Raw genomic sequence first — 16,499 nt, forward strand, 5'->3', positions numbered from 1 at the left:
CATTGTTTCATGCGATACTCATGGTCTGCTTGAATCCTAGCAAGTTCAACTTGTGCGTGAAACTCAGTCTCCTTAGCACGAGCCTCCTGCAGGGCTAGCTGTAACTTAGCTAATTCAATCTGCGTTTGCTCATCTGGAGGAGGTAAATTAAACAAGCTTTCATTAATCATGTCAACAATTTGATCTTTAGAATGATGAGAGCAAACAGCAATTCCCAATTGTTGAGCAACAAGCTTAAGTTCATTCTTTGTTCTGTTTTCTACATCACACACTGTTTGCACATTTGACAAAAAATCTTTGGCTTCATCAAGCGTAGTAATAGTAGACATCATGAATAAATCACAGTCACAAAATATCAAGCAATATCCTTATGATAGTATCCTGAATATCCTGATAAGAGGTCGCCAAACTTATGTTACGGAACAGAGAAAACTGTCCCGCAAAGTTCTAGGTTCAAAACAAAAGAGTTAGGTAAAATTACAAGTTAAAGTTTAATGCTCAAACTAACAACTAAACATTCAGGACTCATAAGGATAATGTAATGGCAAAAACAGGTTAAATATATGGTTAAATGCAATAGCCGCTATTAACACGAAATTAGCAAGAGTAAATTTATCTAAGTCAGCCCTGATAAAACGAGAAAACCGGATAATGCTCATTTAATGCAATATATATTATTACAGATACAAAATATTATTACTGCTGGCTGACAGTAAAAACTTCACATTAATCACAAAAACCTCACCAGGCCTACGAATTAACACCTTACGCTATACAGTACAAGAAAAAATGTAATAACACTTACTGTATACTCAAATTACACAGCAGCTAGATGGTTGGAGACTTCCTGAGCACTCACAAAAATAATAACAACTGTACAGGGGAGGACAGAGATGTGAGCAAAATGAGGAGTAGATCTAAGTGGCAATTAATGCAGAGACTGAGCTTATTATATAGGGGCCGGCAGAGCTTGATACATCTTGTAAGAAGGACGCGCAAATGAAGCCATACGAGACAAAGAGTTGACACTCCTGCTCTGAACAACAGAAAGAACGACTTACTCTACTATAAGGGAGGAGGGGGGGAGTGAGGTAGAACACGCACTATGGAAGCCACGAGGCGAATCGTGATCAAACATACAGCATACTGTACGTTAGAATTATACAAAGGATGATGAAATCATAGGCTATGTAACAATATATATATATATATATATATATATATATATATATATATATATATATATATATATATATTTATATATGTATATATGTGTGTGTGTGTGTGTGTGTTTGTGTGTGTGTGTGTGTGTATGTGTGTGTGTGTGTGTAGATAGATATAGGTAGATAGATAGATGGATAAAAAGATAGACAGACAGATTGACAGTAGGGGTCGGTAGCCCCGCCCAGGGAAGTACTACCGCCAAGGTAACAGGATACTCAGGGAATAGCCTGGATTTCATTTTCTCTCCTAGGCCTTGGTAGCTGGTTAAACATCTTTCTGCCTCAAACATCAGAGGGCATCAGGCTGCCCTCTTTACACAACACACATCCACATTATATCATATTGCCTTAAACAAGCTATCCTCTCTCCATAAAACACCAATTTTGTCATTACATATCATACATATTTCACAACACATCCCTGCTCTCCCCCCCATAAAAAGAACCATGGCTGCTGCTATACTGGGAATTAATGCGGTGGTTTCTCGGGTGAACACCACCGGCAGGGCTGGGTCGTTTGCACAGGGCCCTCCCGGTCGTCATCAAGCGACTGTGCCACCTCCAGTGTTGCGGCTCCCTAAATCTGCTCGTCAGTGCAGTAAAATTTTCTCTTGCAATATTAGGGGACTTCACTCCAACATCAATTCTGTTCAAAATTTCCTCCAGTTTGAATCCCCTGATCTGTTATTTTTGACAGAGACACAAGTAAGCTCCACTTCTGATTTAGCTAGATTTAATTTTCCTGGTTATATATTGATTCAAAATTTCAGACCCAAAGGAAGCGTATGTTGCCTTGCTAAATCAGAAATTGCCCTGGAGGAGATTACTAAATTTAATTGTCCTTATTTTGACTATTCCATATACAAATTAAATTCTTTTGGTAATATTAAGTATTTCTGTTGTGTTTATCATTCTCCTAATGCCCCTTCAGAGCCGAGTTTATTTGACTCTCTGTCTTCACGACTAAGTGTCCTCAGCATTAATACTGCATCAGAAATTACTATTCTGGGTGATTTTAATGTCCATAATGTTGAATGGCTCACTTCTTCAGCCAGAATTGATGACTGGTCTTGAATGTGAGCTATTTGCACACCCAGTTAGTCAGTCAACCCACCCGTGTACCAGACAACCCCGATCAAAATCCCCACCTATTGGACTTGTTTCAAACAACCAGTTAAGATAATTATAGTGTCGAAGTTAAGTCTTCCCTTGGATCCTCGGATCATTGTCTGATTCAAGCCACCAGTTTGACACCTACGACACCCTCCTTCTCTGAACAGGTCGTGCTGACTAAATGGCACTACGACAGGGCAGACTGGGAGGGACTCCATAATTTTTTCATGGATGTTCCTTGGACCTCCTTTTTCTCCCAAGATGCAAATTCCACATTGGGCCACATGCAGGATTTCATTAAAGTCGCCATGGAAACATTCATTCCCCTTCATAGTTACAGAAAAAGAAGTAATTCTCCTAACTGGTTTGACCACAATTGTGCCAGTGTAACAGAACATAAAACAATAGCCTATAACACTTATACAAGGACCAAAACCAAAGAAGCCTTCAACTATTATAGAAATATCAGAAACCATGCTAAAATTATCATCAATCTTTCTAAATCAAACTTTCTGCATAAACAGGCTAACAAACTACTAAACAATCCAAATGATAACAAGATATTCTGGTCAACCCATAATTCATTCAAAACTAACTTCACTACCTCCTCTTCCATTCCACCTTTACAGTCCCCCAATGGAAATCTAGTAAGTGACCCACGTGCAAAAGCCAACCTTCTTGTTGACATTAAAAAAAAAAAAAAAAATCAACCCTAAATACAGACAATTACAATATTCCTGTACTTGATTTTGATTCCCCTCAAATACCTCCTTTCATGATTCACACCAGATACGTACAAGCTGTATTACAGAATCTCTCAGCAGACAAAGTTACTGGTCCAGATGAAATTCCTTCAATAGTACTTAAAAATTGCTCCTCAGTGTTGGCTCCTGTATGGGCAAAATTTTTCCGTTTATGCATCCGTACCTAAAGTTTTCCAGCCTCTTGGAAAGAAGCAAATATCCATCCTGTACCTAAAAAGGGGGCAACTTCTGATCCATCAAACTATAGACCAAATTGCAATAACTTCCATTCTTGGCAAAGTTTTTGAGATGCTAATTAACAAACACATAATCAAGCATCTAGAAATCAATAAATTAATCAATGATCGGCATTATGGATTTAGACAAGAACGTTCAACTGTAGATTTCTCTGCCTTCTTACCCATCACATTAACAAAACAATAGAAAACACGGTGAAACACACACAATAGCACTAGATATATTAAAAGCATTTGACAGAGTATGACACCGGGTCTTATTGTCTAAGATGTCACACTATAGCCTTGCATCACTGGTTCCTATAATTTCTTCTTACCTTCATAATAGAAATATACGGGTCATGGTAGATGGTATTTATTCTCAGTTTCATTCCATAAATGCTGGCGTACCTCAGGGATCAGTTTTGGCGCCAACCCTCTTTCTTATTCATATAAATGACCTACTATTTGCCACTCACAACCTTATGCTGATGACTCGACCCTTCAGAGTTCTTTCACATTTAGTACCTCCTTTACACAGTTTGATATTATAAATTCCCAAATGAACACAGCACTTTCTCTGAACCAGGACCTTTCTAAAATTAATCAATGGGGACAAACAAATCTGGTCTCATTTAATGCTCAGAAAACTAAATACATTAATTTCTCAAACAGAACGAATCTCTTAGACTCTCATATAATTTTAAATTATGCCAATATTCCCATATCCACTACAGTTGATATCCTAGGTGTTACTCTAAACCTCAACCTAAGCTGGACAGCTTATGTTAAATCCCGTGCTAAAAATGCTTCCAAAAAACTGGGACATATGTACATAGTTCGTGAGTTCTTCACTGACGAGCAGATGGCCACTATATACAAAAGTCATGTGCGTTCTCAGATCGAATACTGTTCAGCATTGTGGAGTGGATGTGGAGCGGTTGCATTGAGGCAGTTGGACAAAATTCAAAATAAAACCATTAGATTAATCAATAATCCTGCCATCACGCAAGACCTTCCTCCATTATCAGTATGTAGAGATGTTGCATCTTTAGCATTATTTTATAGATACTTTTACCGTAAGTGTTCAGACGAACTGGCTTCAATTGTTCCTCTCCTTCACATTTTCTCACGAAATACTCAGGCAGCTGGGAGTGCTAATGAATTCACACTCTCCCCCGCAATGCAGAACCTCTGCCTATCAAAACTCATTTATCCCCGGAACTACTACTCTCTGGAATTCACTTCCTGGGAGTTGTTTCCCACAAACATTTCATTCACATCAATTCAAATCCAGTTGTTATAAATATTTTATGAATGGAGGATGCCTTCAGGTACATGGACTTTTTTTTTTCCCTTTGGTTTCTCTTTCCTCCATTCATTATCTATAAAAAAAAAAAAAATATACAGACAGACAGATACAAACATATCTCTACATACATATACACATACTGTATATATATTCATATATATACAAACGTATATAAATACACACACACACACACACACACACACACACAAACACATTATATATATATATATATATATATATATATATATATATATATATATATATATATATATATATATATATATATATATATTGTTACATAGCCTATGATTTCATTATCCTTTGTATAATTCTAATGTACAGTATGCTGCATGTTTGATCACGATTCGCCTCGTGGCTTCTGTAGTGACCAGGCTTGCGTGTTCTACCTCCCTCCCCCCTTCTCCCCCTTATAGTAGAGTAAGTCGTTCTTTCTGTTGTTCAGAGCAGGAATGTCAACTCTTTGTCCTCTATGCCTTCATTTCCGCGTCCTTCTTACAAGTTGAATCAAGCTCTGCCTGCCCCTATATAATAAGCTCAGTCTCTGCATTAGTTGCCACTTAGATCTACTCCTCATTCTGTTCACATCTCTGTCCTCTCCTGTACAGTATACTATTATTTTTGTGAGTGCTCAGGAAGTCTCCAGCCATCTAGCTGCTGTATAATTAGAGTATAAGTGTTATTACCATTTTTTTCTTGTGCTGTAGAGCATAAGGCGTTAATTCGTAAGCCTGGTGGGGTTTTTGCTGTCAGCCAGTATTAATAATACTTTGTATCTGTAATAATAATATTATATCTTGCTTTAACTGAGCATTATCCGGTTTTCTCATTTTATCAGGGCTGACTTAGATAAATTTGCTCTTGCTAAATTCGTGTTAATAGAGACTATTGCAGTTAACCATATATGTAACCCGTTTTGCCATTACCTTATCTTTATGAGTCCTGAATGGTTAGTTGTTTTAGTTTGAGCATTAAACTTTAAATTGTAATTTTACCTAAGTCTTTTGTTTTGAACCTGAAACTTTGCGGGACAGTAGTGATTTTAGTATTCTTACTTAAAGTGTTCATTATCTCTCTCTGTTTCGTAACATAAATTTGGCGACCTCTTATCAGGATATTCAGGATATTATCATAAGGCTATTGCTTGATATTTTGTGACTGTGATTTATTCATGATGTCTACTATTACTATTCTTGATGAAGCCAAAGATTTTTTTGTCAAATGTGCAAACAGTGTGTGATGTAGAAAACAGAACAAAGAATGAACTTAAGTTTGTTGCTCAACAATTGGGAATTGCTGTTCGCTTTCATCATTCTAAAGATCAAATTGTTGGCATGATTAACCCCTTAACTGCGGGGCGTCACTTTCGTGACGCTTGGGAGCAAGGGATCATACCGCGGGGCGTCGCTTTTGTGATTCTGTGTTATTTTGAATTCACCCGGGCTTTCAAGTGGGGGCTTGTATCATCTATCAGTACTGACAATGTCCAACACTAGTCAGCACTCCTAATCTCATCTGTACTCCCATCCATTGTTGACAATTTAGCCATTTCTCCCCGTTCTTGACTCCCCTCCCTACCCCCCCTCCATTACACTATGCTCTCGCCTGCCCGGCCATGCTACGCTAAGTAAATCTTCCCTGGAATTTTTCACTGATTTCATCCATTGAAATAAGCCCTATGTCGTATTCTTATACCAAATAATATATACAAGAAAGAAATCAGGTAAGTGAGAGTGCCATACACCTGGAATTGGCTAATTATCACCTGACAACACCTCACGTGCACTCGTTCGCTAATTTTCGCTGTTTTTTTCCCCTTGAAATATGCCGTATAATCTATTTTCGTAATAAATATACATGTAAGGAGAGAAGGGAGAAGCCTAAGTGATATTTACATTCACCTGGAACTACCTAATTTATAATGTATTGTCTAGATTTCCTGCCAATCATATCAGTGCTACACAAAGCTGTTTCAAGATTTAACATTGGTAGCTCTGATTATATATCTCCTAAGTAGGCCTCTAATCTATTTTCGTAATAAATATACCTGTAAGGAGGGAAGGGAGAACCCTAAATGATATTTACATTCACCTGGAACTACCAAATTTATAATGTATTGTCTAGATTTCCTGCCAATCATATCAGTGCTAGACTTAGCTGTTTCAAGAAGTAATATTGGTAACTCTGAATAACCCCTAAAGCAGGCCTCTAGGCTAGCTGGCCTGGCAACTGCGTTATCAGTGTAGTCTCATCTTCCGAAGTGAGAGGACGTATGTTTCATCTTGCTGACTTCAAGGCCTTTTTTCACCCCCATGCAAATGGCTCTGTGACCTTTACCCCCTACTAAACCTCGTGTGGAAAGAGGTAAAGGGCTGACAATTGATAAAAGAGTGACTACGATCTTTCTATTGAGTAAAACAGTGCAAGTGGAATTGTAAATAATGTGTAAATAATGTGTAAACAGCAAGTGAAAGTAATGAATGTAAATATACGTGAACAATGGAAAATAGTTTTATAAGTTATTTCAAGTGACAGTGCATAACACTGTAAATAAAATAGAAATGTAAATAACGTAAATAAAATAGAGAACGTAAATAGAAATGTAAATGAGTAGTATTATAAGAATACGAGTATATACCCTAGGAGTAATGAAAGTGAAAGTTTCACTCTAGCATGTCTGAATGCTATGAGTTATGAGAGTGAAGATGAAAGTGACATTCACTCTCAATGCCAGTATACAGGACGAGAAAGTGAATGCTACGTATTTTACTGAAAGAAATTGAATCCCTACAGTGACAATAAACTAATACTACTGAAGGAAACTTATGGATAAAGACTGTAGATATATATAAGTGTTATATAGTAATAGAAATATAAAGTGTGAGGGGTTTTATGAATAATAAATGACAGACTACCATGAGCGAACTAGTGCCAGTGCGACGATCAGACGCGCTCGTAATTTCCATTGCTTTCACAGTGTTTTTTTTTTGAGTATGGATCCCAAACTACTTGAAAATTGTAGAATAGTGTTTATAGTGTTTGTATCTGGCTGTGGTAATCATATTACGGGTTGTTGGGAAGTGTAAAGTGGAGACGTCGTTACCCTACTTCAGAGGTCTCCACAAGTCCTACGGTAACGACGAAGGCTCAACAATCATTCCAGGAGAAAGCTGAAGGTATGTGCCATAAGCATATGTAATTTTATTATTCTAGGACTAATAACTGATTTTTGGCAAATATTTTTTGAGAGTCTGTCGGAGCCCAAATAACCCCACGGCACACGCAAGTAATTGGTAAACAAGCCCGCGGTGTAGGGGTTAATAAAAGCTTGTTTTATGTAACTAATCCAGATGAGCAAAAGCATATTGAAATAGCTAAGTTACAGCTAGCCCTGCAGGAGGCTCCTGCTAAGGAGGCTGAGTTTCAGGCTCGTGCTAAGGAGGCTGAGTTTCAGGCACATGCTAAGGAGGCTGAGTGTCAGGCTCGTATTCAGGAGGCACAGGCACAGGCTCAGGCACAAAATGAGCTTGCTAGGATTCAAGCAGACCATGAGTATCGCATGAAACAAGGTGGAACTGGATCATCTTGCTCTGATGATTTTGATGTGGCTAAAAATTTTAAACTTGTCCCTCCTTTTAATGAATCTGATTTAACAAAGTATTTTCAGTTGTTTGAGAGGGTAGCTACAGGTTTTAATTGGCCCAAAAAGTATTAGCCAGTACTTCTTCAGAGTGTCCTCACCGGTAAAGCTCAAGTAACTTATGCATCTTTGCCTTAGGATCATTTTGATAATTATGATGTAGTTATGAGCTTGATTCTTAAGGCCTATGAGCTTGTTCCTGAAGCCTATAGAGTAAAATTTAGGACAACTTATAAGCAAGATAAGCAATCCCATGTTGAGTATGCAAAAATCAAAGAAGATCTGTTAGAGTAGTGGTTAAATTCTAAGAATGTAAATTCTGATTTTGAAAAATTTAAGCAGATAATTTTGCTGGAGGACTTCAAAAGGTGTATTAATTGTTACGGAACAGAGAAAGATAATGTACACTTTAAGTGAGAATACTAAAAATCACTACTGTCCCGTAAAGTTCCAGGTTCAAAACAAAAAAGTTAGGTAAAATTACAAGTTAAAGTTTAATGCACAAACTAACAACAAAACATTCAGGACTCATAGGGATAATGTAATGGCAAAAAACAGGTAAAATATATGGTTAACTGCAATAGCCTCTCTTAACACGAAATTAGCAAGAGTAAATTTATCTAAGTCAGCCCTGATAAAATGAAAATACACTGGGTAATGCTCAGTTAATGCAAGATAAATTATTACAGATACAAACTATTATTAATCATAGCTGACAATAAGAATTTTACATGAATTACAAAAAAACGTTACTAGGCCTAAGAATTAACAACTTATGCTATACAGTACAAGAAAAAAAAATGCAACAACAGTTATACTCAAATTACACAGCTGCTAGATGGTTGGAGACTTCCTGAGCACTCACAATAATAACTGTACAGGGGAGGACGGAGATGTGAACAAAATGAGGACCAGATCTAAGTGGCAATTAATGTAGAGACTGAGCTCATTATATAGGGGCCAGCAGAGCTTGATACAACTTGTAAGAAGGACGCGCAAATGAAGCCATGGGGACACAGAGTTTACAATCCCGCACTGAACAACAGAAAGGACGACTTACTCTACTATAACGGTAGAAGGGGGGGACTGAGGCAGAACACGCTCGTGATCAAACAGGCAGCACACTGTACGTTAGAATTACACAAAGGATGATGAAATCATAGGCTATGTAACACCTCCCCACAAAGAAAAAGAAATTTACAAAGGAAATTTCTTATTACTCTAAAACAATCTGTCTAAAGTCTAGATAAGCAATCTGCAATAACATTTTCTTTCCCCTTGACATGTTGTATGTCTAATGAATACTTCTGATGAAGTAGACTCCATCTTGTCAATCTCTGATTTTTATCTTTAAATTTACTAAGGAATTTCAGTGGGTTATGATCGGTATAAATGACTATGGGGTCAAAACCAGAACACAAATAAAATGAAAAATGCTGTAAACACAAAATCAAGGCCAAAAGCTCTTTCTCAATAGTTGAGTAGTTCTTTTGAGGTGGAGTGAACTTCTTACTATAATAAGATACAGGATGTTCAATACCCTGATCATCCTCTTGCAGCAAAACAGCCCCAGTTCCTGTATCACTTGCATCAACAGCCATCTTAAAAGGCTTAGCAAAATTTGGAGTAGCGAGCACTGGCTGACTTAATAGGATAGCTTTAAGTTTGTTGAAAGAGGATTCACAGTTATCGGTCCAGACAAATTTAATTCCCTTTTTCAGTAGGTCTGTAAGTGGTGATACAAGAATTGAAAAGTTAAGAACAAATCTCCTGTAATAACCCACCATTCCCAAAAATCGTTGTAGCTCTTTCCTACTTTTAGGTCTGGGAAGATCACTTATAACCTGAACCTTAGCTCATGGTGGTGCAACATGTCCATCACCAATTCCATACCCAAGGTACTGAACTTTAGCTTGACCAAACTCACACTTTGATAAATTAACTACAAGATTAGCCTGAACCAACCGCTCAAGAAATTTACTGACATGGCATAGGTGATCTTTCCAGTTGTCACTGAAGATTAATACATCATCAATATAAACAACACACCCTGCCAAACCCTCTGTTACAACATTCATGAGCTTCTGAAATGTGGCTGGTGCATTCTTCATACCATATGGCATCACCGAACATGCAAAAGTCTTTCCTAGTGTTACAAAACATGAGATCTCCCTAGCACGTTCAGTCATAGGTACTTGCCAGTATCCCTTTAACAAATCAAACTTACTTATGTACCTAGCCTTTCCGATCTTGTCTGTGCAATCTTCCACACGAGGGAGAGGGTAAGTGTCTGTTTTAGTTATCTGATTAACACGTCTGTAGTCAATGCAAAGCCTCTGTGACCCACCTGGCTTAGGGACTAGAGTGACAGGAGAACTCCACTCGCTCTGACAGGGCTCAATCATCTTGTGGTCCAACAGGTAGCCAAGCTCCTTCTGGATGAGAGGAACTTTCACTGGGTTCACACGGTAAGGAGGCAATTTAATTGGCTTTGCGTCTCCAACATCGACATCATGCATCAACACAGTGGTTCTTCCTGAAGTGGCACAGAACACTTGCGGGTACTCCTGCAGTAATGCTGAAAACTCCTGCCTTTCCTCGGGAGGTAGATGAGAAAGCTTCGGCTGGAGATCATTCATGATACCAGGATTCTTCCCCAAACTATCACTCAGGCTCACACTGCATGGGAGAGCTTCACTTCCAGACTCAGGTGGAACAGCTACAGTGCAGACTGGGTTATTTCCGTCCCGCCTGTGATATAACTTTAGCATGTTGATGTGACATAGTTGCTTGTTCTTTCTATGATCTGGTGTGGCGATGACATAGTTGACATCACTGAGTTTTTTCTCCACGAAATAAGGACCACTAAACTTGGCTTGAAGAGGTTCCCCATGCACCGGTAGCAGAATCAAAACCTGATCTCCTGGCTGAAAGTGGCGTAACCTGGACTTCTTATCATACCAAGTCTTCATCTTCTCCTGAGCAGCTCCTAAATTCTCTCTCGCCACCTGTAAAGCAGTGGACAGCCGTTCTTTGAACTTCATCACATACTTCAGCAGGTTGACGTCATCTTCCTCCGACAGCCAGCATTCCTTGAGTAGCTTAAGGGGTCCTCTTACTTCATGGCCAAACAGTAGTTCAAAAGGTGAGAAACCCAGTGATTCATTTGGAGATTCTCTTGCAGCAAACACAATGAATGGAAGACCTTTATCCCAGTCTTTCTGATGTTCCAAACAGTATTTATTGAGCATCGATTTGAGTGTTTGATGATATCTCTCCAACGCTCACTGGGTCTGGGGATGGTAAGCTGAAGACGTGATCTGGGTGATGCCCAACTCTTTCAGACACTGCTTGAAAACGTTTGACATGAAATTACTTCCCCGGTCTGACTGTACCTCCTTGGGCAGACCAAACTTTGTGAAGAACCCTAGCATTTCCTTAACCACGTTCTTTGCTGAGATATTTCTAAGTGGAATGGCTTCAGGATAACGAGTAGCCATATCAATCAGGGTCAACACATAAGAAAATCCTGAAGAAGTCTTAGGAAGAGGGCCCACAATATCCACCAACACACGGGTGAAAGGCGCCTCAAAAGGAGGAATGGGAACTAGAGGTGCAACCTTTTCGGTCTGATTACACTTCCCCACAACTTGACAGGTGTGACAAGACTTACAATACCAGGAAACATCCCTGAAGATACCTGGCCAGTAGAAGTGTTTCAAAATGTGTGCCACAATCTTCCTCACTCCAAGGTGTCCTGCCAAACTGGAATGGAATCATGAGCCACTCTAATGATATCCTGCCTACAAACACGAGGGATGACAACTTGATGTACAACCTCCCATTCACAGTCGGCTGATGCTGTTGGGGGTCTCCACTTCCTCATAAGCACTCCTGACTTTATATAATAACAAGTAGAAGCACCGGCTGACTCTTCCTCACTGCAAGTAGAGTTAGCTAGACCTTTCAACTCAGGGTCAGCAACCTGCAACACAACCAACTCTTGACGAGACAAATTATCAACACTACGGGGCACTGCCTCATCTGGTGAGTGGTCCAAATTAGCAAGAAAACTGTCAGCTAGGATAACATCATCATCATCATTATCCTCTAAATCACCAGTAACTTCAGACTTAGCCCTAGTGACAGCACATGCAGGGAACACATCAAGGACATCGCAATCCCGGGTCGCAGCCACTGGCTCACTAGACAAATGAGGAGCTGGACACACTTGACTTCCACCAATATCATTTCCAAGTAAGAAAGTTACACCTGACATTGGGAGTGTCTCAACCAACCCAACCATAACGGAACCATTAACAAAACCAGACTCTAAATTCACTCTGCACAGAGGGACAGAGAAGTAATTATTCCCTACACCTTGTCAGATTACAGTTTCATCAGAGGAATTAACATTAGAGCCTAGAACACTGGTCAGCATAAGGGATTGGCAAGCACCTGTATCACGATATATTTTAACTGATTTCCTGTCATTACTGTCCAGAGGACTGACAAAACCATCAGACAGGAAATTAGCACATGAACTCTTGAGAGTGTCACCCACGTTACTGCTCAAAAGAGGAGCTCCATCATGAGAATTTAATATACCCCTCAAAGCAGGTTCAGTTAACTCAGTTAAAAAACTCTGGGAACTCTCAAGAGTGGACACTAGATCAATTGACTGAATATTTAAAGACTCCTTTTTTTTCACATCACGCTGTCTCCTGAAACATTTCTCCGTAGTATGACCAAGCTTACTACAATAAGTACATTTACTTTTCTGAAATCTATAGGTGAAGCTGGTATTTACTTCCCGAGAAACATCATCTTTATTCTCTTTCCTGTTACCTGTACTCTGAGTAGAGGCAACGTACTTACTCTCAGCTTTCCCTTTTTCTTTAGGATATCTCTTGTGAGTGAGAACATATTCATCAGCTAAAACTGCAGCATCAGACAAATTAGCTATTCTTTTCTCATCAAGATATAGGCTTACATCTTTATTAATACACCTTTTGAAGTCCTCCAGCAAAATCATCTGCTTAAATTTACGAAAATCAGAATCCACATTCTTAGAATTTAACCACTGCTCTAACAGATCTTCTTTGATTTTTGCATACTCAACATGGGATTGCTTATCTTGCTTGTAAGTTGTCCTAAATTTTATTCTATAGGCCTCAGGAACAAGCTCCTAGGCCTTAAGAATCAAGCTCTTAACTACATCATAATTATCACATTCATCCTGAGGCAAAGATGCATATGTTACTTGAGCTTTACCGGTGAGAACAGTTTGAAGGAGTACTGGCCAATACTTTTTGGGCCAATTAAAACCTGTAGCTACCCTCTCAAACAACTGAAAATACTTTGTTAAATCAGATTCATTAAAAGGAGGGACAAGTTTAACATTTTTAGCCACATCAAAATCATCAGAGCTAGATTATCCAGTTCCACCTTGTTTCATGCGATACTCATGGTCTGCCTGAATCCTGGCAAGTTCAACTTGTGAGTGTATCTGTGCCTCCTGAATACGAGCCTCCGCCTCCTTAGCACGAGACTCCTGCAGGGCTAGCTGTAACTTAGCTAATTCAATCTGCGTTTGCTCATTTCGAGGAGTTACATTAAACAAGCTTTCATTAATCATGTCAACAATTTGATCTTTAGAATGATGAGAGTGAACAGCAATTCCCAATTGTTGAGCAACAAACTTAAGTTCATTCTTTGTTCTGTTTTCTACATCCAACACTGTTTGCACATTTGACAAAAAATCTTTGGCTTCATCAAGTGTAGTAATAGTAGACATCATGAATAAGTAACAGTCACAAAATATCAAACAATATCCTTATGATAATATCCTGAATATCCTGATAAGAGGTCGCCAAATTTATGTTACGGAACAGAGAAAGATAATGTACAGTACACTTTAAATGAGAATACTAAGAATCACTACTGTCCCGTAAAGTTCCAGGTTCAAAACAAAAGAGTTAGGTAAAATATCAAGTTAAAGTTTAATGCACAAATTAACAACAAAACATTCAGGACTCATAAGGATAATGTAATAGCAAAAAACAGGTTAAATATATGGTTAACTGCAATAGCCTCTATTAACACGAAATTAGCAAGAGTAAATTTATCTAAGTCAGCCCTGATAAAATGAAAATACACTGGGTAATGCTCAGTTAATGCAACATAAATTATTACAGATACAAACGATTATTAATCATAGCTGACAATAAGAATTTTATATGAATTACAAAAAAAGTTACTAGGTCTAAGAATTAACAACTTATGCTATACAGTACAAGAAAAAAAATGCAACAACAGTTATACTCAAATTACACAGCTGCTAGATGGTTGGAGACTTTCTGAGCACTCACAACAATATCTGTACAGGGGAGGACGGAGATGTGAACAAAATGAGGAGCAGATCTAAGTGGCAATTAACGTAGAGACTGAGCTCATTATATAGAGGACAGCAGAGCTTGATACAACTTGTAAGAAGGACGTGCAAATGAAGCCATGGGGACAAAGAGTTGACAATCCCTCACTGAACAACAGAAAGGACGACTTACTCTACTATAACGGTAGAAGGGGGGGGACTGAGACAGAACACGCTCGTGATCAAACAGGCAGCACACTGTACGTTAGAATTACACAAAGTATGATGAAATCACAGGCTATGTAACATAATAAAGATGTAAGCCTATATCTTGATGAGAAAAGAATAAATAATTTGTCTGATGCTGCAGTTTTAGCTGATGAATATGTCCTCACTCACAAGAGATATTCTAAAGAAAAAAGGAAAGCTGAGAGTAAGTACGTTGCCTCTACTCAGAGTACAGGTAACAGGAAAGGGAATAAAGATGATGTTTCTCAGGAAGTAAATACCAGCTTCACCTCTAAATTTCAGAAAAGTAAATGTACTTATTGTAGTAAGCTTGGTCATACTACGAAGAAATGTTTCAGGAGACAGCGTGATGTGAACAAAGAGGAGTCTTTAAATATTCAGTCAATTGATCTAGTGTCCACCCTTGAGAGTTCCCAGAATTCTTTAACGGAGTTAACTGAAGCTGCTTTGAGGGGTAAATTAAATTCTCATGATGAAGCTCCTCTTTTGAGCAGTAACATGGGTGACACTCTCAAGAGTTCATGTGCTAATTTCCTGTCTGATGGTTTTGTCAGTCCTCTGGACAGTAATGACAGGAAATCAATTAAAATATATCGTGATACAGGTGCTTGCCAATCCCTTATGCTGACCAGTGTTCTAGGCTTTAATGTTAATTCCTCTGATGAAACTGTAATCTTACAAGGTGTAGGGAATAATTACTTCTCTGTCCCTCTGTGCAGAGCGAATTTAGAGTCTGGTTTTGTTAATGGTTTCGTTATGGTTGGGTTGGTTGAGACACTCCCAATGTCAGGTGTAACTTTCTTACTTGGAAATGATATTGGTGGAAGTCAAGTGTGTCCAGCTCCTCAGTTCTCTAGTGAACCAGTGATTGCGACCAAGGATTGTAATATCCCTGATGTGTTCTCTGCATGTGCTGTCACTAAGGCTAAGTATCAAGTTACTGGTGACTTAGAGGATAATGATGATGATGATGTTATCCTAGCTGACACTTTTCTTGCTAATTTGGACCACTCACCAGATGAGGCAGTACCCCGTAGTGTTGATAATTTGTCTCGTCAAGAGTTGTTTCAGTTGCAGGTTGCTGGCCCTTAGTTGAAAGGTCTACCTAACTCTGCTTGCAGTGAGGAAGAGTCAGCTGGTGCTTCTACTTGTTATTATATAAAGTCAGGAGAACTTATGAGAAAGTGGGGACCCCCAACAGCATCAGCCGACTGTGAATGGGAGGTTGTACATCAAGTTGTCATCCCTCGTGTTTGTAGGCAGGATATCATTAGAGTGACTCATGATTCCAATTTGGCAGGACACCTTGGAGTGAGGAAGACTGTGGCACGCATTTTGAAACACTTCTACTGGCCAGGTATCTTCAGAGATGTTTCCTGGTATTGTAAGTCTTGTCACACCTGTCAAGTTGTGGGGAAGTGTAATCAGACCGAAAAGGTTGCACCTTTACTTCCCATTCCTCCTTTTGAGGCGCCATTCACCCGTGTGTTGGTGGATATTGTGGGCCCTCTTCCTAAGACTTCTTCAGGATTTTCTTATGTGTTCACCCTGATTGATATGGCTACTCGTTATCCTGAAGCCATTCCACTTAG

This window comes from Coenobita brevimanus, chromosome 48 (assembly GCF_032717465.1).
Source record: "Coenobita brevimanus isolate Jiangsu-jjx chromosome 48, ASM3271746v2, whole genome shotgun sequence".
Taxonomy (NCBI): Eukaryota; Metazoa; Arthropoda; class Malacostraca; order Decapoda; family Coenobitidae; genus Coenobita; species Coenobita brevimanus.